The 27,099-nt window shown below is 35.3% G+C and overlaps 1 protein-coding gene across 4 annotated transcripts in view; it reads right to left on the bottom strand.

Annotated features, from left to right (window-relative positions):
- The window catches only part of LOC145675759 (alanine aminotransferase 2), a 186,312-nt gene that overhangs the window by 145,170 nt on the left and 14,043 nt on the right, over window positions 1–27,099 (bottom strand). The window lies entirely within an intron of this gene.

A 27,099-nucleotide genomic window follows, 5' to 3' on the forward strand; every position in this document is an offset into this window, starting at 1 on the left:
CCATACCCTATAGTAACTTTTTTTTTTTTTTTTTTTTAAGAAAAGCTTGATTCTGTGAATTCCTTAAGGAACAATGTTTTGTTCTAATAATGCTCCTTAGTATTATTCTCTTCATTCTAGTTTATTTGAATATTTCCTTTTAATTAACATATGGCTAAGCTTTCATAAAACAGTAACTAATAAAAAAAAAAAACATTTACTCCGCACAGTTTCTGCAAGTAATATGCAGGTAATAGGCAGAAAAATGAACGTAAACTATTAGATGTCGATTAAAAATTAGTAGGGATAGTTCTAAAGCCAAGTAGAAAATTATCTCTGCTTCATGAAAATAATGAACATTTTACAAAAATAATGGTATTTTTGCTATATCGAAAATTTGTTAAGTAAATAAATAAATAAGATACAATTACATAATTCAATCACTCTTACTCGATAGCTTGAAGAGAAACTGTTTGGCCGGGATCCTTCGGTTTTCTTCGTAGCACACGAAGGGACACGAAGTTGATCCGAACCAAGGGAAAGGGTGTAGAAAGAAATAGTGTCACGCTACAGAACGGCATGATATGTGACAATGGCCACAGCAGTGACACGGACGGATCATGGCAGAGGAATGACATGGGCATGATACACTATGTGTGAATTGACATTTAACTGAAAACTGGCACATTCAGTACACGAGGGAGTCAAGTTCACTTTTGAAATTTTAGACATGTTTTATCTTTAAGATCTCTACTTGAATCTCCTTTCAGAGCGCATAAGGTTCAAAGATTCATGTTCAGAAATTGTTCAAAATGCAAAGTATATCTGTCATAATGTTAGTTACTATACATATGGAATAACTCTAATAATGATATTAAGCATTTTACAAGTAAACAAAGAAATAAATAGAAATAAGCTAGAAAATATGTTAAACGATCATGCATTTTGTGTTAGTGGTTTCCTTATATGCGTCTGCAAGTAGTTCGCTCTTAACTTACCTTTGTAGAGTAGTTACTTAGCACTTGCTCTTTATTCTTTATTTTTCCATAACCATCAGTACAAATCACATACCCGATAGTCTTTTTCTTTCTTTTTTTTTAAGAAACGCTTGTTCTCTCTATTCGTTATAGTGTTTTCTAACAAGTAGTAGGGTGATTTGTTAAAGCATGATTTAGTGCCCTCTTTTTTTTTTTTTTTTTTTTCGATGATCATTAGTTCCAGCTTCGTGCCTACAGTATTTTTAAAAGTTTGTTCGCGAGATTTTGTTATACACCTCTCTTCTATTAATAAAAGGTATTTGATATTATTCTTTTTATGTTAGTAATTTAAATATGGGCAAACAATTCAAATTTTTGCCTGTAGACGTGTTAAAATTATCAAGAGTTTTATCAAAAGTAGCAGCTTCATTGTCAAAAAGTTTCATTGCGAAAATGAAACTTTAATAAAACTTAATCAACATATCATTAATTTTAATAAAACAATACTTCCGTTTTTATCACGAAGGGGCTAAACCATGGCTATACAAAGGATCGCCAAGAATTTCGCATGTGAGACATACCCTTTATTGGGACAAGTGTCATCTTACTTTTCAAAAGGAGTTTATAAACAAAATTTAATCTGCCTATTTTAAGAGTTTCGGAAGATACTATCTTTTTATCACAAATTTGAAGCCGATTTCTTCCTTAGGATACCGATTCTAATGAAAGCAATATGATAAAAAAAGAAAACTGATTCGACTATCTTCGAAGTTTAATTCCAAACGATTCAGTCATTATCCGTGATAAAAGTGATGAGTACAAACTATTTCTCCCGGGGGAGAATTTTAATATACAGGGTTAAAGTAGCATTGCAAAAGTACTGGTTTCTTCGGAAGTTTGGACGGGAGTAGTTAGAATTTCATTGGTCCCAGGAGAAAATGTGCCCCTCTGCTACCCCCTGAAATCATCAGTATGTGGTGATGAGGTAATCATCAACTTAATTTTTACAAATTGCCCTTTCTCTTTTTAGAAGCCAAGCTATCCTAAACGCTGGAATAAGTCTTCACTTACTTCATTGACGAATTTATATAAGTAGATTCAAGTCCCTAATGACGGACTTGCAGGATACACTATTTTATCATGTATTTTGAATCTCCTTCTGCTTTAGTATATATAATTTGGCGACAGTAAGGTGGTGAAATCACGACTCTAGCCAAATGATTTGGCGTGGTAGACCTGGGTTCGATTCCCGGAGGGAGCTCATGTGGTTTGGATTTCACATTAATCAGTACGTCGCGTCTCATGTAGCCTCGCTGTTGAAAAGGACTTTAAACTCAAAATCAACTCAACTCTAGCCAAGTGATTCTGATTTTCAAAAATTCGTTTTACATAGTTCAGCGTTTACCTGTGATGAGGAGACAGAAAACTTCGATTCATATGTTGAGAAAGTATTATATAAATTACCTTTATACCTTTTCCTGTAGATGCTGAATATTCGAAAACTCGATTACACCGAACCATTTATTTTAGTGAGGAGTTTATATATCAAACTTCATCTATATAACATGAGGGACTTTTGAGATCCTTTATTTATAGGTTAAATTTTAAAATTCCATTTCCCCCTTAGGATGCAAATTTTAACAAAACATTGACAAGACGACAGTGCTAATTATGTGGTAACCATTTAACTAAACTAAAAAATGAAGCAACCACCCCTTTTCGTATAATTTATTTATATGTGTTATCAAGATGTATTTAATAAACTAGCAATCGTGGAGCAATCAATTAGTGTGCACTCACTAAATATTCACGTTTGGTGATGATCAGCAGTTCAAATCCTGCATACTAGTTTTTTTATTTATTATTATGTTCACATTTTGTTAGTGATATTTTTTTAAACAACTCTGTTTTAATCCAGCGTGGGAGGCCCGGGTTCGATTCCCTTTGGAAGCTCATGTGGTTCGGATTTCACGTTAATCAGTAGGTCCACGTCTTATATAGTCTCGCTGCTGAACGGGACGTTAAACTCAACTCAACAATCTCTTTTAATCTAAAAAATATTTCTCAATATTACTAATTTAATGCTATTCAATTTGAATGTGTGCATAAAGTATAATTCAAACTTTTATATTTATCAAATATTACAATTAGCAAGATTTCAATAAAAAGAAGGAACTTAATTGTCACAACCTGAAAATGAAACTTTAATAAAAGTTTAGTCAACATGCCCGCAACTTTAATAAAACATTACTTTCCTATTTATTATGCATCATTTAGTGCTAACTATATTTGTTGTATAATTTTGCAAAACAAATTAATTTAAATATTCTAGAAAAAGTAACTACATTTGTTAATTCCTTTTGTACACAATGCTGTGATAAATCGTTACATTACTACGTAAACAATGAAAGTATCAAAATTATTTTATCGAAAATTTCTTCTAATTGAATGCAGAATATTTTAAAATCATCATTCAATGTTTTGTTGCATAAAAATGACCATAATAGGATTGCTTTTTTTTGTTTACTCTACATATGCACTGCAAGTTATACGTAAATGTAGTTGAAATAATTAATATAATATAAAAAATATATATCAATTGGCGATTAAAAAAGTGTTGGTCAATATGAAGATCTACAAGTATGATTTTATGCGAAGTTGTCTAATATAATATATGTGAAATTAAAATTAAATATTTTTTTAAAGACAGCACCCCAAGTTAATTTGTTTGATTGTAAATGTAATATTAAAAAAAAAAGCGCTTAATACTCCTTGATGAGGGTGAAAAGGCGACGTAAATAAGTTTTCGGTTTGATGGCTGATCTTGAGTTTGTCGTCTCTTTGATCACTGAGACTATATGAGACGTAGATCTACAGCTTAATATGGGTTCCGATACACATGCGTTCTCACCGGGAATCCGAACTGGATCGTTTGCGTCGAAAAGGCGTACGTGAACCTTATAATCACGAAGGAACAGTTTTCATTTCAAGGAGAAATCCCAGTCGGAGGTGACTTGAAAGAGTTTATTTCGGAAGAAAGATTACATATTTGCATGAACTTCAGAATGGTTAACTTTTTCAGGTCTAAAAAACCTATTTAGTTGCGTCTGAACTTTTGGAAATGTCATTTTGAAGGTAGATAGAGTCTTGAGTGTGTGTGTTTTATAACGTATTTTACAGTGACCTTATTGTTTCTCATAGTCATTCTCTGAAATGAAGTTTTTAAAGTGGCAATTTTAGTCGAAATCTTTTATTTTAAGATACCGGTATATGTATGAAATTAAGTTAGAAATCCCCCTTCAGTAGTGTTTGAAGGATTGATCTTAAACGCTTCATACTTAACACGTTATCTTTCACCCAGTGCTTCTTCCGGACAAGCTCTGACAGTGCCCCCCGTAATACTGACAAGGAGAAGGCAGAGTTTGGTAAGTGAACTTCGGAGCCATTTGGGGGGGGGTTGTAGTGCACATTTAAAGAGTTAATATTACAAACTGAAGAGCGCCATGGCCAAAAATAACGAAGAAAAACCGTCTTAAAGATTTCTACTCGCGAATGGACGGTGTGGCAGAGTGAGTAAAATCTATAACTCGTGTGTAAAGTGTCCCGTGTTCGATTCCTGTTCGAGTCACACATCTCTTTTTTTTTCAACCAATAAAGTAGTCATTTGTAACTATAAGTAAAATATTAATTCATCGTATGTTTATAATGAATAAAACAATAGAAATTTTCAAATCACTTGTAAAATCTTTCAATGTTCCATGTTAACTGGCAAACAAAATTTAATCTATTCCGTAAACATGCTGATATCATGAGTTATATTATGGTTACGACCAGTGGTGTATTTGCGATTTTATTTCGGGGGGGGGGGGAGCTTTGCCAACTTTGGTCCTGGAAATGTGAAAATTCTCGAAGATATTTCATTTACTTTAATATAGTAAATAATATTTCGGGGGGGGCTTAAGCCCGGAAGCGTCCCCAATAAATACGCCACTGGTTACGACAGTCGTTGTGTATTAAATGTTGTTGACGCTTCGTGTCTACATCTGTTGACAATGTACGAATTACAAAGGAGTTGAGAGGGAAATCCCCTTTGCTAATACTGGATGTTGCTATTTGCACACTGTCTACAGATGTAAACATGAAGCGTCAAGAACATTTTTTACACAACGACTGCGGTAACAATAATATTTACGGAATAGATTCAATTTTGTTTCTACCGTAGTTAAAATGGAACATTGAAAGATTTTACAAGTGATTTGAAAATTTCTATTGTTTTATTCATTATAAACATATAATGAATTAATATTTTACTTATAGTTACAAATGGCTACTTTATTGGTTGAAGCAAAAAAAAAAAAAAGTGTATGACTCGAACAGGAATTGAATCCGGAACCCTTTACGCATGAGTCAAAGATTTTTTTTCACTTTGGCACGCCGACACTTGGTAAATGTGTGTGTCGTACAATTCATGCAGCGAGTAAAAAACTTGAAGACGGTTTTTCTCCGTTATTTTTGGCCATTGCGCTCTCCCAGTTTGCAATATTAATTCTTTAAATGTGCACTAACAACTCGCAAAAAGTAGCCCAAGGTTTACTTACCAAAGTCTGCCTTCTCCTTGTGAGTGTGCCCCCCCTCCCCCCGGAACATTAATTCTGAAAGAAACAGTGCTTTCACCGATTACTGATTTTTGTTTCTAATCTTGTAGACATATCTGCTGAGGTGGTAGTCATAATTACGTTTTAGCAAAATATCTCTGAATAGAATTTCGTTCAGACAAAGGATGACTTCAAGTCTATACTTCCTACACATTATGGATTACAGAGGATACCTAGTACTTTGCCGTACTATGTAAGGTATGCCGAACAAATTGTTCGTAAGGGGAGTGCACAAGAAAGTAAAAAAGCAGTGTCATCTTTAGACTTTTATTCAAAACTTTCAATTGAAATATAACTCGTTGAGCATTGAGACAATTTTAAACAAATTCAAAATACTTTGATGGATTCCTAATTGCAATTCTTAATTCAGAAATCTGAGGACGTCTATATTCTAAGTGACGAAAATACCAAAGTTTCTTGTCTAACGAGTTAATTGGTTTCCTAGCGTAATTCTTTATTTCTTTTCTGTACACGAAAATACCTATGATATTAATCAAAGAAACTTTTTTCTGACGTAAGAAGCAATTATTATAATCACACTTATTTCTAATTTAATATGATGTATAACTCTTGTTATAGATGTTATATCAGCTTGAGAGTTTATACTGTAAAAGTTATAGAAAGAGAGTCCTTAGCTATCTAATGATTAGGCTGCTCTAGAGTGTATTAATTGCTAAGGGATGTGGGATTAAGCATTGTTCTATTGTTAAATTATTATTTATTATTTAACACTATTTTGAAGAGGGAACATAATTAAATTAACTCTCGCAGAAAATAATAAATATTTTACAAAAACAATTGTTTCAAAAACTTTATCACATGAATGGTAACTAATGAATGTAGGTGTGCAGTTAGCACTGGCGCTTCAAAATCAGGAGTCTCCGTGTTTCAATTACATATATGCCTTCTTGGCTAGAGATTCTCCATCCCATTACGCGGAGGCAGGGATACATATTTTTAATATATAGCCATGGCTGAATTGATAAATATTCTGTTCATTTTTTGTTAATGTTTCAGTGCACCTGGATCTTTTGGGTTATCAACTTTATCTAAAATCTTTTAAATAAAACACATAACGCAATCACCATAATTTGATCCCACATTGAATACAAGAGTGAAGTCAAAACATACTCTTACAAAACATTATACAGCTCAAAGAAGACAGTAAATATAAATTATTTATTCTAAATGAACGTTTAAAATAAATGTGAATACCATATTGTATGTATACTGATAATCAAATAATTTCCCTAATTTCAGAGATTCAGTTATTCAGGTAAGATTGAATATTAGCATGTGCAATCCTTCTAGTTAGTGGTTTTATACAGGGTGTTTCAAAGCAACACCGACAAAATATTTGGGATGTGATTAATGACACCAAGATAGGACAAAAAGTATAGACCAGCCTGGGTGCACAAATGCTTCCTTTCGGAGTTATAGTATGCCAAAAATATGAAAAATGAACTTCAAAGGTCCATAGGTCCAAACCTATGGCACTCACCGTGGTCGGGTCAAGGCTTCACTTAGGAACTATATGTGCTCTCTCCAAATATCCAACTTTCACAATCCTGCGGTACTTCCGCAACAATTTTTAGAGAGGTAGTTGGTGAGTACTTCAAATCATATGCTTTTAGCCAAACTCCCTCTATAGAAATTGTTGCGTGAGTACCTTAAGATTCTGAAACATGCATTTTTGGATAACTCACGTATTAGTTTCTAAGTGAAGTCTTGACCCGACTACGGTAGGTCCCATAGTTTTGGACCTATGGACCTTTAAAATTCATTTTTGTTTTTTCATGTTTAAGGCAGCCTATAACTCCGAAAGGAAACATTTGTAAATCCAGGTTGGTCCATATTTTTTGTCTTGTTTTGGTTCAGGAATCACCTCCCAAACGTTATCGGTGTTGTTTTGAAACATTCTGTATATTTGATACCATATAATAGGTATGGTTCAGAAGTATAAAAAAGATAATAATCAAAATTCAGTAAGGTTTATCAAATTTGCTTTGGAAACACGCAAAAATCTAGTTAAGAATTTCAAAAGTACTTTAAGAAATTTATCCTAATTTAGAGATATGAATCCACTTTATTTTAATGGCGTAGAGACTCGGATTCGATTCCCGGTGGGAGCTCATGTGGTTCGGATTCCACGTGAGTTAGTAGGTCCACGTCTAATATAGCCTCGCTGCTGAACGGGACGTTAAACTTAAAAATCAACTCAACCCAACTTCATTTCAAGTTTGGTTATGAATAGGAATTTGTTTCAATTACTTGCAAAGAAAATACGATTTTCGACTATTGCATTTTCCTTTTCATCAGTCAATAATAAAGCCCTACGTTTTCAATGTAAGAGACGTCTTCTTAATAATGGCAAACAATGGTAGTAATTAGGTATCTCTCTTGTATATGATTTTTAATTACGAAGGAATGTTATGTATGAAATTTTGGCGGCTTGGCAGCAATTGTGCAAGGAATTGGTAGGCGTAATAGCTAGTGAGAGGCTAGAGTAGAGGAAGCGTTTCGGCTTTAGGTAGTGAGGGTTGCGAGATCGAATCCCACTCAAAGCACATTTTATTTTTTAAAAATATATTTCGATGATTGCATCACAATTTTTTCTGCATGCTTAATCACATATTCACATAACATTTTATGGATGAAATGTAGCCGTTAAAAGGGCTGTTTGAAACTAAACACGTTCTTAATATGATGTCCAGTGACCACCTGCTTCAACAACCGCTAACATTCGACGAGGCATTCTTTCTATCATTCGACGGACATAGCCCGTGCCATTCGTAGCAAGATCTTCCCAAGCATTAACGATCGAATCCCAGAGCTCATTGGAAGTTCTAGGAACTTCATTAGCCCATTTCTCCCTCAAACATCTCTTTACCTCTGCCCAGACATTTTCTATTGGGTTAAGATCTGCTCCGCGTGGAGGCCAATTGATTACCTCTACATCATTTTGCTCTGCCAGCCACTCTTGGACAAGACTCGTGACATATGGACAGGTGACCGGTCGTGTTGAAAGTGGATTGCTCCCTCAGGATAACGTTCGCGAACAGATGGCAGCATAATATTCTCCAAGATGAACTTATACTGCGCACCTGTAAGACGCCCATCAATCCTGTGAAGATACCCAAATCCATCTGCAGATATCCAGCCCCAGACAGCCACCGATATGCGTCCGCTGGAACGCTTGTGCCATATGTATCGAGGATCGAACCTGGAACCTCTCTCACGAAAGACACAGACTGGTCCATCATTTGCAGAAGAAAATATACATTCATCGCTGAAAATGACATTTGTCCAGTTCCGATGCATATTTTCCTCTGCAAATTGACGTCGTCGTCTGATGTGTTCCGCAGAAAGAAATTCCTTAATGGCTGCACGCCGAGCGAATAGATTAGCCTCCCTGAGTCGCCTAATAGCTGTTTGACGTGATCTAGGAAAGTCAGCGGCTTGTCGCAGTTGACGCGAATTTGAATGGGGAGTTTCCTTGGCTTGTTCAACCAGACGACGGTCTTGCTCATTTGTGGTAACTCGGCGTCTCCCATTACCACGACGACGAATTGTTTCCCCGGTAACACGATATCTATGTGCCCACCGCTGACCAGTTCTAGGGTGAATGCCTACATGCTCCGCGGCTTGCTTAGCGCTGTAACCTTCGTCACGAAGCGTTATGAAACGAATTCTTGCTTCCTCCATGACGTCTACCACTCAAATGTAAGGGAATGCCTATCTAACAGAAATCCCATGTATTACGTGGCATTTACTAGACACGAACTCCCTTTTATCGAATTTTGATTGGTTGTCATATCAGATATTTGGTAGTGTGAATTGAGTCCTTACTTAATAGCCCTACAGTATCACACGAAACACAGCCAGAGGCGTTTTCTATCAGCTTTACCTTTGAATGTGCATAATGTAACTTGTATTCTCCAGGCGTTTCAATAACCCAACACACTTAGCTTCAGAACTAGTAACAGTATATATGTATATACCTCAGTTTCATTCAATGACATCTAAAGTTCATTCAACGAACCTTCTGATCCTGATGTAAACATTACAGAATGGTATTACTCCGCCAGTCATCGGATGATTGGCTATCGGTCAGCGCTTCTTTCGAGAAGCACGTGCTTGTACCCTGTCGGCGTTTTACATATTCCTCGCACGCAGCCATACTGTAAACCGTGATTCGCGCGTAAGGTGGGTCAAAGCCACTTTCTGCGCATGCGCATTCTCTTTTATTGCATTAATTCAATTTAGTTCTTAAACACCGTGTTGTTTCTGTTATATAAATGTAAGGAAATTGCATTTCTAGTAATGAGCCTTACAAGCAACAAAAACATTGAAAAACAGCTTATTTGACAATGGACTATTTTCTTCTGCCGCATGGATGTTCCAAGGCTCTTGAACCAATAAAGTGAAGCAATTACCACGTGTATCTGTTTACATGAGGTACTGAACGTTCCTTGAATAAACTATAGAGTACTTCTTCCAGCACCGAGATTATATAAGACGTAGACTTACAGACTAGCGTTTAATTTGAACAAATGCACATTCACCGATAATCGAATCAGGCCCGTATCCAGGGGGTCTAGGGGGGCCGGCACCCCTAAATTTTAGCTGCCCCCTAAAAGTTTCACGGTAGGCTTGCAATGAACTATAATATGGTTGGATCGGGCCTCCCCTAACTTCAGCCGGACCCCCTTTACATTTTTGGGCTGGCTACCGGCCTGAATCGAATCCAAAGTGCCCCCATTCCTTTCACAAGGATACCCCTTAGCCGCAAGTGAACGCAACATTCCTTTAAATTATATATACCTGAACCACTTTAAATCACATATAGACCCGATTTCATTCATTTTTTAATTTTCTTCGTAACAATAAATCCTATTTAATGTATGTATACAATTTACCGGTAAAATAAGTACAACTGAAATAGGAAATAGCGATGGCCAAAAGTAAAATCGGAAACATTCTAGATTTCGGAAAATTCCGATTTTGGAAAAAATTCGGAATTCGGAAAAATCCGGATTTCAGTAAAATTCCGATGTCGGAAAAATTTCGTATTTTTTCCGAAGTTCGGAATATTTCTAGATTCCGGAATTGTTCCGACATCGAAATTTTTTCGAAATCCGGAAAGTAAACTTACCAATTCCGGAAAATAAATTTTCTGGATTCCGGATCGCGAAAAATTTTGGCCATCGCTAGGAAATAGTAGGCTGTAATCTATATATCAAGGGTGCATTTCGTGCTTGTGTTTTAACCTGCATCTGATTGCTTCAGAGAAAAACGTAAAATTTCTACATTTATTTCTTTAATAGCAAAGATGTCCGTTCATTGTACGGGAAGAGTAGTTTTATTTGAAAAATATTTTGAAGGTTGTTTGGACCTTCTTTCTCCTCTCAGAATGCGTATTTAAATTGAAGTGAACTGATGAAAACTAAGCTCGACTCAAGTGCTTGCTATGTGCACAAATTCATTTCAAATGGCTGAGTCGTTTTTCGTGGTGAAACAGAAAATATCGATGCAATTTTATACTGTTTATTGAGAAAACATAGAGGAATAGTTGCGCTTCATCCTAAAAGCGAAATTTTCGGAAACTTTGGATCTTGTGTCCATCGAGTTTTAATAAGGAGTTTATTTACCAGATTCCATATTCCAAATCAGTCCATATTCGTGATATACTATATATATATATATATATATATATATATATATATATATATATATATATATATATATATATATATATATATATATATATATATATATATATTGCATAATTTTTAAACCGACTATCCCCCAGAGCATTTTAATGAAATGGACATGACAAAAGCAATGTCGAGTTAACTGTTTATAACTTCAATTTAAACACTTAAGAAATTTTCCTATTATGATGAGACTGTATTGTATTCGAATGCGAAAAAAGTCATGGTAGAAATTGCTCCTTCCTTACGTGAAAACGGAATTGTTCAAAATACTAGAACGAGTGCCTATATATTTTAAATTAGGAATATATACGGTGACTTTCATTTTCTTAACTTAAAGATCTCGTAAGATACTCTATTTTATGTATACTTGGATCATGTTTCCCTCCTTAGTATATGTGTTCGTCCTTATTAAAGTAAAATAAATAAATACATGAATAAAACATTGAAGTGGAAGACTGCTAACTATGTCTAGCTATTATCATGTTACTTTCATTAAAATATGTTTGCTAAAAGATTAGAGATATTCAAAATGTATGCCAAAAATATATCTTGGAAATCACTCAAGTTTAACAGACGAAATTCAGTATATAAGTTCCTTATTAAATCTAAGCTGGTATGAGTCCCAGCGCTTTTGAACATTTCGATTTATAAGTATGAGGATATCAATTTCCATATTATTCTAGTTTCCCATAGTCTGTTCATAAAATAACCAAATTTTAAAAAGGTTACATCGTTTAAAATGAATTTGTGACTTGCGTCTACCTGAGTTTTTATCATCTCACTTTAATTCATAGGGGCGTCCTAAAGGGGGAAGAGTCCCCAAATATACCTTTCAAATATGTTCCATACATGTCATCTTCCCGTGACAAGAACCGGCATTTCAACTAGTATATTGCGTAAATGAAATCAACCTTGACTATCGAAATCGAAACGAAAAAAATAGAAGAATTTTAGGAATGATCCAAAAAATGAATCAAAAGATTGCGATCTTGGCCAATAATTAGTTTCTTAATCAAGGGCACAAAATTTTTGAATGGTCCCTAAATCAAGTGTTCGTATTTTCGACAGAATAAGCACATTACACTGAGTTATGTGATAGTTTGGGTTTGGCTACACTATATGTAGAACTCCAGATAAAGGTGTAGAAGAAAAATTTTGATTGAATGAAATATATTAGATTTCTTTTTCAGGGGTCACAACATTTATGAGCGGCCCATAAATCAGGTTTTTTTTTTTTTTTTTTTTTTTTTTTTTTTTTTTTGCGAAATAAGCAAATGATACTGAGTTGAATGATAGTATGAGTTTGGCTACACTATATGTAGTTCTCCAGGTATAAGGCGTACAAGAAAATTTTGCTTAAAATATATTGAATCTTTTGATCCAATAAAACAAAAATGTTAAGATAGGTAATTTTTAACAATGTTCTGTATTTTTTTTTACTTTAATTAACGCGCGTATATTAAAGGTGATAAAGGATTAGAAAATTATGCCAATAATAAAATACCTCAGAGCCTCTCAAGTTACGGCCGTGAAACTCGATACAAATGTCTTATTATAAATAAATAGACATATATCCTAACATTTTCAAAAATTCCAACTTTAAGAAGTAGTAGAGGGGATTTCTTCAATTGTTTTATTCATATTATTTTGTTATCTATTGCATCATCACAAAAAACATTACAACCGTTTCAAATTAGTTTTTAAACATAATTATCAACCTTTTCGAACTAAGGCTTTATTATGTTACTTTCGTCTAAAGTCCATAGAGAAAGAGGGTGGAAAAATTTATGCTTAAAAAACAGTATCTCACAAGACTAATAAGGGGAAAGCAGACTTTGGTAAATGAATTTCGGGTTCATCCTTCGCGAGGTAGGAGTGCATTTTTAAGTGTATATATTACAAACTGGGAGAGCACAATAGCCAGAAATAGTGGAGAAAACGCGTCTTAAAGATTCCGACTCTCGCATATGATACCACGCGTAAAGTTATCAAGTGACGACGTGGCAGAGTTAGGAGCATCTACGACCCCGTGCAAATGGTTCCGGGTTGCATCCTCGCTCGATTCAACTTTTTTGTTTTTTTGCTTTAACCAATAAAGTAGCCATAAAATATTAATTCACCATATGCTTATAATGCATAAAACAATAGAAATATTCAAATCAGTTGTAAAATCTTTCAATGTTCTGTGTCAACTAGCAATTAATTGTACCCTATTCTGCGTTGTATATTGATATCACGCATTATATTATGGTTAGCACAGTCGTTGTGCAAAAAATGTTCTTGTCGCTTCGTGTCTATATTTGTGAACATTGTGCGAATTACAAGGGTAATGAGGGAGAAATTCCCTTTGGTAATACTGGATGTATGCTGTAATCAGCGGCGTCATTTCAGACTTCAATTGAGGGGGCAAGAGCACCACCGACATAAGGCTTTCACGTTTAGTTCTAGTGTATTAGTAGACAATCGATTAAAGGATATTTATTCTTCAAACTCTTGAGGGGTAATTGCCCCTCCTGCTCTCCCTAAATGACGCCCCTGGCTACAACTGTCATACTTTGCCATGCTATTGTCATCTGAAGTACAATCAATCCTCCCTTGCAAATGTCCGGTCAATTCGCACACTGTTTACAGATACGACACGAAGCGTCAAGAACATTTTTTACACAACGACTCTGCTAACCATAACATAACTCCGCGCCGCGGTGACTCAATGGTTGAGCGTTCACCTCTGGTGCATGGGGTTTCGGGTTCAAACCCTGCTCCCGCCAAGTGAACTTTGTGCTGGACAAACACCATGTGCGTGGGTTTCGTCGGAGTTCTCCCGTTTCCTACCACTTTCTTCATTCCACCATTTCATTAATTTCTCATCTTCACCGTCTCCTTTAGCCTAGCCGGCATAAACGTGGGACGTAAAACTAAAAAAATTCATGTTTTTTCATAATACAACCCGTGGCATCAATATACTACGCGGAATAGGTTACATTCTATTGCTAGTTAACATAGAATATTCAAAGATTTTACAACTGATTTGAACAATACTATTGTTTTATGTATTATAAACATATGATGAATTAATATTTTACTTGTAGTTAAAAATGGTTACTTTATTGGTTAAAGCAAAAAAAAAAATTCACTCGAGCAGGAATCGAACCCAGGACTCTTTGCACGGGAGCCGTGGATCATCCTAACTCTGCCACGCCGTCACTTGAGAACTTTATACGTCGTGTCATACATGCGCTGAGTTAGAATCTTTAGGACGCCTTTCCTCCACTATTTCTGACTATTGCGCTCCTCCAGTTTGTTATATTAACATTTTAAGTGTGCACTACTGCCTCGCGAAGGATGGACCCGAAGTTCATTTACCAAACTCTGGTTTTCCCATGTTAGTTAACTCTGGCCGGGCTTTTCTCATGTTACTTTCATACAATACATGTTCTAAGCGAGGAAAGGAAATATTAAAAATACACTCCAAAAAAGACTTTCTGATGAATGTCTCATCATAAGGAGATGAAACTCGGCATTTAAACTCCTCCTTACAAATCTGTGACCACGTGATCCATCGTTTTTGGAAATTCCAACTCTAGGAAAGAAAGTAAGGCAACTGCTACAATATTTTAATTTCCCATTTTGTGTTCATAAACTGGCCAAAGTGAGTAAGCATTTTAGCTGTTTAAATTAAATCTAGAAGATAGGAGTTGGATTCACTTGGATCTTTTTCATTTCACTTCGCTTGATATGCTATTCTATTGGGGAACAGGTTTGAATATTTCGCAAATAATATTTCCATAAGCATATTCTTTTCGTTCGATAAATGGCTATTTCACTAGTTGGTACCTGACCTTTAAAGACTGCTCCAGCCTATATTTTTAAACGAATTGTAAATTCTATTTTTGAGTTTTAGAATACACTAGCATCAATTATCTGCTTTGCTGGGGTAAATTAAGAAAACATAGTTCCGCTAGTCAGTCACTTTTTACTATTACTAAAGCGCTCTTTTATATTGGTCATTTTCGATGGTTTTTATATATCCCCCTTCTCTCCCCATGTTGCGGGGCACGGGATCGGAAGTAACACCGTTCATCTCACCAACCTGGAAATCTATAGATTCGCCACTAATATCGGTCATTTTATATCGTATTTATATATCTCCCCCTCCTCCCTCTCTCAAACTGTGGGGCTGAATTTGGATTTAAACAGCATCGGTAGTGTCACTGTTAATCTCAGCTAGCTCAAAAGATATAGATGACTAATATCGGTCATTTTCGATCATTTTAAACGTCTCCCCTCCTCCTCCCTAAAGTTACACCGTCAAAGTGATATGACAAAAACCATCTCAGGTTAGAACTTCATTTAGGTTGGAAACTTGATCGAGATCGGTCCGGTGGTTCAAGTGTTATTAAGTTCTATTTACTTTAGGTATCCCCTCCCCTCCCTTAAGTTCTACTGTCAAAGTGAAATGATAAAAAAAATCTCTGACCCTAACTTCATCTATGTTTAAAAATTCGACCGAGATTGCTCTTTGGTTCAAGAGTTAAGTTTCACTTACTTTTTAACTCCTTCCTTCCCCTCCCCTAATTTTTATCGTCAAAGTAAATAGATACCGGTAAATACCATCCCAGGCGCAAATCGCATCTATGTTGAAAATTTGATCGATATTGGTTGGGTGGTTCAAGAGTAATAAAGTCACAAAGACAGACAGTTTTATTTTTATTTTTTTACATATCTCCCCCTCCCCACCTTGCACCGTCAAAATTAGATTATAAAAGTTATCGAAGGACCGAACGTCATCTATCTTAAAAATTTATAGAGATCAGTTGGGTGGTTCAAGAGTTGTTTTATTCATTTTCATACATCTCTCCCCTCCCCTCTCCCTAACTTTTTGTTCTACCGTCAAATTGATATGATAAAACTACCCCAGGTCTGAACCTCGTCTATGTTGAAAATTTGATTAAAATCGGTAGGGTGTTTAAGCGTGATGAAGTCACAAAGACAGTCACTTTTATTTTCATTTTTTAACATATATCTACCCCTGCCCATCCCTTATATTGCATCGTAAACGTGAAATGCCAATAACATCCCAGGCCCGAACCTAATCTATGTTGAAAGTTTGATCGAGATCTCTCGAGTAGTTCAATAGTTACTAAGTTTTATTCATTTCCATATATTTCCCCTCCTGCTCTCCCCCTTCCCTAAAATCTACTGTCAAAGCAAAATGATAAAAAAAAAAAAAAAACTACAGGGTGCAATTCTCAGATATGCTCTCAATAGAGTTTTCAGATATACGCTGATTTCAAGGAGGGTCCAAAGTAGGCAGAATATAAGCCTTAACAATAATGGACATCCACTGCTTCGGAGGGAAGTCGGAAGTGTTAAGAACTGGGCAGCTCCATGTTTTTTGTGTTCGCAATAATGTGTGATTCGATGGATTTCCTCACTGTATATTTCACGTTCTCTTCACTTATAAGCGTGAAAGAAAACATTACAACATGCTTTTTCCCGATACGAGAAACCGTGTTGATGACGATCCTTAACACTTTCGACATCGCACTAAAGGTTTCTGTGTTCACTGCTATCAGGGCTTATCTTTGCCTACGTTGGACCAATCATAAAGTCAGTCAAATCTCAAAATTCGGTTGATTGTATGTCTGGGAATTTTGCCCTGTATGGAATACTTTGTAAACCCACTGAAAATTAATGAAATATGCATTTCTGGATTGCGTATGTGTGACTTCTTTTACCTGATAAGGACCACCATCCACAATTTCTGGAATTCGAAAGAGGACATATTGAAGTTTTGCTTTTTCGCGATTTTGGACAGCCCTAGCTCTTAAACTATGCACTTTTCCCCACAGGTCCATATGAACTTTTTCTCTTATTTTGATGTAAGGAATCACCTCTTAGAGTTTGTCGGTATAGTTCATTAACACCCTGTATAAAACTCTAGTACTACAAGTAATGGCTGTTCCTTTGACGAAAAGAAAAAAATGTAAATATTACAAGTAATGGCTGTTTCTTCGGCGAGAAAAAACAAAACAAACTTGACCACTGGCGTCCCTGGCATGTAAAATTTGGGGGGGACATCAAGGAAAGTGATTTAAATGGTACTACCAAGCCCAACCTGTTTATTATCTTCGATTCCATTTGTTAGCTTTCTGATTACCTTCACGGACCCCTGAGGTATATCAAGTCTGTTATAATCCTTTCATAGCCAGAATATTATATTCTAAATAGTGTAATTATTATTTATATGTTATTCAGCCGTTAGTAAATAAATTAGAATAAAATATTGAATATTTTGTACTTCAAAATATTGAGGTGGACGCGTCCCCCTCAACCCCCCGCCAAAGACGCCCATGCACTTGACGAAGATTCGAACATGGATCAACTGATTGGTAGATTAGAACGTTATCTACTACGCCACATACTCAGGTGCTTTTTTTTTTTAATATCCAGTTTGTGATTTTTGTTTCTGTTGTCTTACCATATAACAGTTTCTCTGCTTTCCCTGCTTCTCACACTATACGTGTTATTTGTTGTGTAAATTGCATCTGCAAACGTAATATATTTTGTTAATTTACCAGCATCCACAGCTTTTAAAAGTTTTAATGGTCAATTACATTAACTGAACCGATTTTCCCGTATTTTCCATCGCGTCAAGAAGCAACAGATACTATCCTGCGGAGAACATACATTTTCTTATGTGACAGGCAATACCTATCCCGCTCTGAGTGCCATTACTTTTTTCTACACCTTTTCCCTTGGTTCGGATCAACTTCGTGTCCCTTCGTGTGCTACGAAGAAAACCGAAGGGTCGCGGCCGACAGTTTCTCTTCAAGCTATCGAGTAAGAGTGATTGAATTATATAATTGTATTTTATTTATTAATTTACTAAACACATTTCCGATATAGCAAAAATACCATTATTTTTATAAAATGTTTATTATTTTCATGAAGCAGAGAGAATTTTCTACTTGGCTTTAGAACTATCCCTACTAATTTTTAATCAACATCTAATATTTTACGTTCATTATTTCTGTCTATTACCTGAATATTACTTACAGAAACTATGTTTTATTTAATTACTGTTTTATGAAAGTTTAGTCATATGTTAATTAAAATTCCACTATTTGTAAGTTTCTCATTTCGGTTATGAAAATGATTATAAATGAAGCTTCCACTTTTTATAAAATTCTTGACAGTTTTAATGTTTTAAGGACATAATTCTAAATTATTTGGAAATATTCAAATAAAGTAGAATGAAGAGAATAATACTAAGGAGCATTATTAGAACAAAACATTGGTCCTTAAGGAATTCACAGAATCAAGCTTTTCTTAAAAAAAAAAAAAAAGTTACTATAGGGTATGGGATTCGAAGTGACGATCGTGGAAAAATAAAGTATATAAAGAAGAAGGTTTAACCGACTACTCCACAACGGAATGGTAAAGACTGTAGCTTGGCAGACGCATGTGACGAAACCACTAACACAAAATGTCTGATCGCTTCGCACATTTTGTAGCTTATTTCTATTTAGTCGTTTGTTTAAATGTAAAATGCTTAATAGCAATGATTGTTAGAGCTGTGCCACATGTATAGTAACTAACCTTATGACAGATTTACGTTGTATTTCTAACAAAGCATAAAATTCCCTCCCTCTTTGTAAATTTCGCTGCGCGTTTGCCACGTTTACGAAAATGGAACTTAGAATTTTTCGATGAAAGTTTCGGAGATTTCTTTTTTTAATTATAACTTGCTTATTTCTTAATTTTTTATTGAAATATTTTTTGGAAATATGTGTTTTGTTTTTCTGCTTATTTCAAAGAAGAAATGTGACATTTTCTATCACAAGAAAGAGAGTTATTTCTATTTGTGTAATTTCTAAAGACATGCGACAACAATTTTGGACACAAGTGTACTTCATTGTGAGTCTACGATTTTCTTTATACTAACAGGGTCAATGGTCCCCAGGAACTTACTTCGCTGTCCATGGCACCTAATTTTTTGTGCATGAACATATCTTTTTTATGTTTATCGAATGAACTAGGTTTGATTAGGAAGACCCGTTGACAGGTTCATGTTCTTGTGAGATAACATCACAAACACTGCAGAAACTTTATGTATTATATATATATATATATATATATATATATATATATATATATATATATATATATATATATAAATGGTAAAATCACACTTGAAAACATCAATGTCTAATTTATTATTACAGTGTTTTTGTTAGGTTACCTTTCTATCTGATTGTTCGATCCAAATCTTGCAATTTAAATTTCACGCATCTTCATACTAACTAGTGCTCCGAAATTCTGTACAGATCATACGTAAACCCTATGACATTACAATATTTTCACATAATTTCTGCTCTAGCTAATCGATTTACTGTATAATTAATTATTTTAAATTAATTTTCGAGCTCCTGCTGCTTATACAACCTAAACCTTAACAGAAGTGTGGTTTGTTGCAGACGACTAGGCGTTCTGATTACTTTGTATCAACAAATTGAAGCGTTCACATTTTCATATCCTTTTGCGAAAATTTGAAATGAACTGCTGTAAGTTCTTGTAAAATGTCTTTTTCTTCCGAATGAAATGAAACCGAGTACAGATGAAATAGTGACGAAGCCAAAGGAAGCTGTGTGTTTGACCTATTTCTGCTTGTGTACTGAGCATACGGTAATTAAGCGTATCATACATTTCAGTTTGTTTATGTAATTTTAATTTGCTGAGGAATAACACATATTGTTCATTCTTTCGTACAATGGTGTATGTCACCTTGTATCACTTTTTATTTTTATTTTTTTTTTAATAAAAATCAGGAACCTTTAGGGTTCTACATTATACGAGTAATTAATCCTATTTAAATAAGACAACAACGGAACAGGTTAAGTGGTAGTTGTTCCAAATTAAACGAATTAGGAAATTTCGTTTTGCATAGAACTACCCAGCGTACTGAAAAGAAGTTTAGAACGTATCAGAATTCAGTGATAGTTTTCTATGAAAACAGAGGGTACCATGAATAGTCCCAAAACCATCTCCACCCAAGTATTGCGTAAAGACATTCGATTTCACACAACTTTTGACGGCCAAGTTGATTATTAACACATTGCTATGAGCAGTAGTCGAAGTGAGACAGTATGCGATGGTATGCCATACCGTCTCTGGTTTTTCAGTAATAAGGACATACCGTCTCTGTTTTTTCAGTGATCAAGACAATATTTAAAAGCCGGTATGTTGAGTCAAAATCATAGTAAAATATACCGCGTTTTTTTTTTTTCACTTCGAACACTGGCTATGAGATAATGAAAAGGGAAAAGCGAACAGAAAAAGAGAACGTCTGAGTCGTGTCACCGGATTTCTTTAGTTGAGTTGATTTTGAGTTTAACGCCCCTTTTCAGCAGCAAGGCTATATGAGACGTGGACCTACTGATTAACGTGGAATCCGAACCACATGAGCTCCCGCCGGGAATCGAAGGATTTCTTTAGCAAAACAGGGATTGGAACATAGGAAACATGGAGAGGGTATTGAGTCAATAAACAAAAACAATTACATTGAACTACTGAATTCGATTGTAAAATATTAAACACTTGCAAATCATTTATTGGACGCAAATTCGTTGTTAGAACTACCAATAGAATTCAAAATGACCTAAGCAGCTCTGTAGCAGAGGAAATGTTTAACCTTTTCAGACCTATGGGGATTTGAAGAAAATCTTACACCTTTACGTTGGCGACCCTAGTACCTCTTCTCATCGTCACAGGGACACCCGTCCTCAAGAGACAGACACCTACACAATCTCTCTACGTTAATTAGGAGCCGAGCTACGGAGGTTAACTGCTGGCTCAACCGTTGAGCCGTTGGTCCTTAAAGCGTTAATGAAACTGGCCATGAAACTTTCAGTTCCCCTTTGTTGCAATATTACTCCTCAAAAATAACAGACGTAGCGACTTTGAACACTGTTACATTACATGACAAAGGGTGGCAAGGTGAAAAATGATTTCGGTAATTCACAGATGTTACTGGAAATCGATTCGCCACACTATTGGCCGAACACGTGTAAAAATGAAATGAAATCTTTAACCTTTATTTTACGGCTGTCAGTACACTGCCAGAATAGTAAATCCGTTCTTTCCCGCGTGGCACTGTACTGACACAGGCGAAAGGTCTACTTTGACCCGCGAGCACACATATTTTTTTTTTTTTTTTTTAAATGATGTGCCTTATTGTATGAAGAGATAGTCCATAGTGAAAGGAACCAAAAACGTTGGTTCTCAACCGGTGTGCTCACGGGTCAAAGTAGACCTTTCGCCTGTGTCAGTAAGGTGCCACGCGGGAAAGAACGGATTTACTATTCTGGCAGTGTACTGACAAGCCGTAAAATAAAGGTTAACTTGACGTCAGACGATTATGTAATTTAAGCTACAGAAAATGAATGATTATGAAATAATTCATGGAATGATAATGTAGGAGAAAATGGGGGAACCTCGAGAAAACCCATGGACATGATACTCTCTACATTACTAACGCATGCTACTATTACCTTAGCGTTTGAAATGCCGAAAGGTACGTCGTATATTCACATTCATCGTTTGTTCCTCGATTGGAAACAGCGCCGCACACCACTGATTAGTGGATAAGGTTGAAAAAGATCTCTATTGGCGGGCTCGAAATGTACCACATACTCGTACATTGAAAAGCTTTCAGAGAACGTAAACTGGTATTCTTTCTTCTATATTCAACAATATACTGTTAACAAAACTCAAAATTTACTGTACTTTATAGAAAAGTTATTCTTCAGTTATTACTTGTCTACTTTAACTGTTTACACGCTCAATAAACATCTATACAGGTATGAGCAAATTGGTAGTTTACAATACGCTACTATAAGGTTCAGGGATATATTGTCAAAACAATTCACTGCCACCTATGAAATTCCTTAAAATGCACATTGTATATTAATGAAATGGAAACACTCTACCTTGGGAAGTTTGATTCTATTTCCAATATGTCCCTTTTGCATTAAGTCTTGCGAGTGAGAAAATTCCGTGAGGTTATGAGGTCTACAATACCCTAAACATAGAGTCTAATATACTAAGATATCTCCGACAATTAGTACTCCACAAATTACTATGCTAATTATTTCTTTTTTTAAAAAAAATAGACTGTTACTTTCAATAATTACCAGTCGTTTCCTAACTAAAAGCTGATGCTATGAGTCAAGCATGTAATATTACTATGACCGTACAACATCATCCAGCTGTACTTTCTTAAAAGAACTACCTCTCATATCAATGGTAAAAAAAGCTTCAACACTTGGATAAAATTTTAATCGCGTTTTTCATACTCATTTGAGATACCTCAATTCAATCGAACTATTTTTAAATATACACTGTCCATGGGATCGAGATATTTGAACTACGGCTCATGCCAATGGTATAAATGCTCACACTTCGGTAAATTTCCAATTGCGTTTTTAATACTACTGTAATTTGAGGATGTTAGATCCAATTGAACCATTTTTAAACATACCCGTCCATAGGATCACGAGAAAAATGACCTCAAAGTTGGGATATACTAAATGTCAGCTCAATCTAAAGCAGAAACTAGTATGAATATAAAGACACTTAAAACTTTTATTTAGAAATAAGTATTTTAAATGTAAACAATCTCGTGCTTTTGTATTGCTGAATGGTTAGCATGGGTTATCTTAAAATCGACTCCTAGTGAGGGCACAAACTTTTATGTCAACATAGCATCATGAGGTAATTAAAGAGCTACGATGGATAGTCAAAAAGTTCCCGGAATTTTGTACTGACTCTTTATTACCACAATGTAAATACAGATTTATTTAATCGTCTTCAAAGGACCTACCTTCGGAACACACGCACACACTTGTTTCAGCGACTCTGCGATTGCTGGAAACGCTGGCGAAAGCCCTCTTTGGGTACCTTCCGAAGTTCAGCCGTCGCGTTCGTTTTTTGATCTCTTCTTTAACGGGTACCTCGGAGGACCATTTTTAACTTTGGGAGGACCCTTGGCGCTGAAGTATTTTTAAGGCTATCAGAGTTTCTGAAAGCCGATTTTTTTTCCCCCATTTGCACATGAACTCGCTGTTTGTGCGTTGCTTGATCTGTGAAATTGCACCAACTGATCACCACACACTCCTCCGTTCAGTTACATTACTCGTACACTGCCTGTTATGACATGTTGCTTGTCAAATTCATAATTTAGGCAACCTAAGGACTGTACTGTACAAGATTCATTCTGATTGCATCACAAATACCAAAACTACAACAACATTCCCGGAATTTTTTGACTAGCCCTCGTATTTTAGTTATGAAGTAGCGACATCTCGTCTAGAAAACAAGAACTACAACGAAGCTTATGTGTTGAACACATATCAAAACTAACTAAAGGCCGACTGGCCATCCACAGCCCTTCATGATTTACAACGTACGAGAGATGAAAGATAGCAGTCACTTACTATGACACTTCTATTTCAATAGTCTACCAACATACGCATTTCAGTCCGAATTATATATGCTTAGGCTGTTACAAAGGCGCTGAAAAGCTAATGAAAATACTGTTGCCTTTGATGTAATTTCTCCTATAAAACAATACGTAGACTGCAAATGAAATCCGTGCTAAGGGCCAAAAATGGAAAAGTTTGGTTTAATGCCAAAATGTGGGCTATATGCCTACCACTGCTCAGTTAAAATCGGGTTATCTAGTATTCAACTGTAGAAGTAGTTCAAAGAATGCGCGTGGGCTTATGTGCCATCAGTTCTGAAGTAAAATCTGGGCTTTTTACTCAACATTTTCATTTTGGCACTTAGCACGGATTTTATAGTCAATCTACATATGTTTTTAGGCAGAAGTGGATGGCCTCATGTAATTTAAATACGAATGTATAAACATTAATATATACCACATTGATTCCAATTCTTGGGATAATAAGATAGTAAGCGGATTTGCAAAAAAATCATCATATAACGTTTCTGAACAATAGCCTACTGTGCCAATAGTATGCGCAATGTTCCTTTACAAATATCGTTCGCCATGTATTAAACTACTGCCACTGATTCATAATTCCCTTCTGCCACATAAGATTGACCAAAGTGTCAGTAAGATATAATATATGAACGTGCTCCAAAATTCGTAATTGCTGTATCTGCATTGTAAACTGGTTACAGCACTCTAGTATACCAAAACAAAACCTCAATGGTTATTGTGCAATGGCAGAATTTTATACTTATATATCGCCACAATAAACAACGGCCTTCACGATAAATCATACATACATGAAGAAACTACTAGTAGGTAAAACGTCATTGTTTTTTGTCACTACTTTACGGAATTGATCACACAAGTAGAGTATAAAACACGAACAAAGCATTGAAGTCTAAGCCATATCTCAAGACTGTTCCAATGAATGCATGGAATCTTGCACACTTCCATTTCGAATTAGCAGTAATAATAGGAACATGGGAAAGCCAAGATTATTTTATAGTTCCGTCAGCGCAAAAACCATCTCTTCGGTTATTAACAGTAATTACTAACAGGCAATTAATGAAAATGTTTTGTTGTTGTACTTGCATTTACGTCACCTTACTAATACATTCGCCAGTCAATACTTTGCTACAAGAAATCCTACCCCACCCTTTCATTACACGAAGAAAAGCTAAGAGTTAACATCGTTGTACTTCAAATATTATAAACTAGCCGAAGTTGCCATCCTTCGCCTGGTAACAAAAAGAGCAATGATAGATATCTAAAACCTACATACAACCCCCGAACTCTTGACTCGGAAAATTCGTTACAATAAAATGATGCTGTAACGAATAAACGTATAACAAAATGTTTAAAACTGCGAATTACTTTTAGGTTCTCCCACTTTTTCTATTCAATGTACAGTATTTGCAAAAAGAAAAGAAAAGTGTTAAAATATATCAATTTAAAGAGTAGCAAATTTCCAGTATAACGAATTAAAATTTCGTCTTTTCGCATATATTATCTTTAATTTCTTTTTTCAAAATTGCATTCATTCTGCTTTATAATATAAATATTTTCCTAATGTATAAAGTTGCTGGGCACAACTTGACTTTTGTGTAGATAATGAACATGAAACAAAGTCTTCAAGATTTTCTTATGTCACGATGTACACTCATGTCCAAAATTATCGTCGTGTGTCTATAAATATGTTGTAAGAATATAATTTGATAACAAATTCGCCCGGTATTTTTTTATAATATCAGTATGTGTATAATCGGCAAAGACATGTATGTGGCAAATTTCATGTCAAAAGAGCAGTAAATAAGAACAATAAAACGAAAATAAAACATTTTTGTCCATTTAGCAACATTTTGTTATACTCATTCTAATTTTCGTATGTATAATTCTTCTACTATGAAATTTACCGCAAATATACATTTCCCGATTATGCACATAGTATCAGTATTAAAAGTGACCTGCAAAATCATTATCAAATTATTTTCTTACAAGAAGTAGAAGACAGTTATAGATATGCGACAATCATTTTGGACATGAGTGTACGTGCTGTGCCAGAAACTGTTAAATTCATGCGTGACAGTTAGCGACTATCCTGAACGATCTTTTATGTATGGACGTGTTCAGGAGAAAATCAACTAACTTTTGCAATATATATATATATATATATATATAAGCCAAGAACATTTCGTACAATGTGAAAATTTGGTTAAAACTTTGCACAACTATCACTTGTACAGTATATCATACTACTTCGTGTATATCTTAATTTTCTGCTCATCTAATAAATATTAAGTTTTTGTCTTTGTCTGCAACTTAATGTTGAAGTAATGTAGGTCTTGCAGTGGACATAAGTTACTGTCAAGATGTTATGTTTACGTCATTCTCACAGCTATATGTTGTTCTTTAGTATAGTTTATATGTAAAAGTATATTTGGAAGTCAACGCCTGTTGAACTATCACCATTCATTTCAGCGACCGCGAAAACTATGGATTTGACATTAATATCGGTCATTTTGGACTATTTTTACATGTCTCGGTATCCCCTCGCTGACCCTATGCCCGCATACAATGGTAGATGAATTTGCAAGTCATCGCTAATGGAAGTGTTACCACTGATCTGTCCGACCGCGAAAACTATGGATTTGACACTAATATAGGTCATTTTGGATACCTTTTACATGTCTCGGTATCTCCCCCCCCCCCCTAGATGACCGGCCGCGGCCAAATAGGGTGAATTGGGAGGTTAATGCGATCGGAGTTTCACCATTGATCTCAGCGACCGCGAAAGCTATGAATTCGACACTAATATCGGTCATTTGCTATTACTTTTACATGTCCTGGTAAACGCCCCCCCCCCCTGAAAGCACCTGGTTTGAATTTTGACAAACACTCTTCGCCTTGGTCTGGGGCCTGGACCAAGGTTATATGTGACCAAAATTGTTAACTCTCGGTGGATTTGTCTGATTCCCAGGCCGCACACAGACAAATAGACAAACAAGCACGCAAATTCTATTTTATTTGTATAGAAAAACATTGGCCTAAATTAGTCTATATACAGAATTCTGTACTAACCAATATAAGTAATTAATCGCACAACAAATTTATCGGACATTTTTATTCGTTAAATGCTAATAATAATGCAGAATTATTCCAACAGTATTATTACTAGAAGTTTCATTGAAATAGGTAGTAAAACAGTTCTTGAGCGAAATAAAGCCGAATACGCATACAAATATACACTAACTTTT

Source organism: Thermobia domestica, chromosome 18 (genome assembly GCF_964235325.1).
Source record: "Thermobia domestica chromosome 18, izTheDome1.hap1.1, whole genome shotgun sequence".
Classification (NCBI taxonomy): domain Eukaryota; kingdom Metazoa; phylum Arthropoda; class Insecta; order Zygentoma; family Lepismatidae; genus Thermobia; species Thermobia domestica.